Below are 427 nucleotides of genomic sequence, written 5' to 3'. Positions count from 1 at the left end.
TTTTATTATTACTATGAAAAAGGTAAATCTGAGAACTATATATGTTTCTTCGTGTACTTTACACAAAGAAAATACTCAAACTCTTTCTTGAAGGCCATTGAAACACACATTTTGATTATTCTACTTGTTTATGCACGTTTTAAAACATTCTTTTACATGGACATGAAGTCAGAAATGCAGACATTATTTCGCTGCAACAATTCTTTGCCTTTTAGGCCTTTCAGATCTACGCATACAAAATCAGAAAACACACTGAGAACTTGAAACCAGCTGGCGTTTAACCTCACTTCCCTTAGTGAGGTAATCGTTTTCTTGCCCTCATGTGGCGTGGCTTATTTCCTTCCCCCTGCTTCACTTTCTTTGTACTCCAATAGCAGGGACGCCATCTCCATGTTTTCTAACCTCCTTGCTCCTTGGTATTTATCAT

Source organism: Stegodyphus dumicola, chromosome 11 (genome assembly GCF_044657685.1).
Source record: "Stegodyphus dumicola isolate Sdum_Otavi_A_Nest chromosome 11, ASM4465768v1".
Lineage (NCBI taxonomy): Eukaryota > Metazoa > Arthropoda > Arachnida > Araneae > Eresidae > Stegodyphus > Stegodyphus dumicola.
This window is presented reverse-complemented; position numbering follows the sequence as displayed.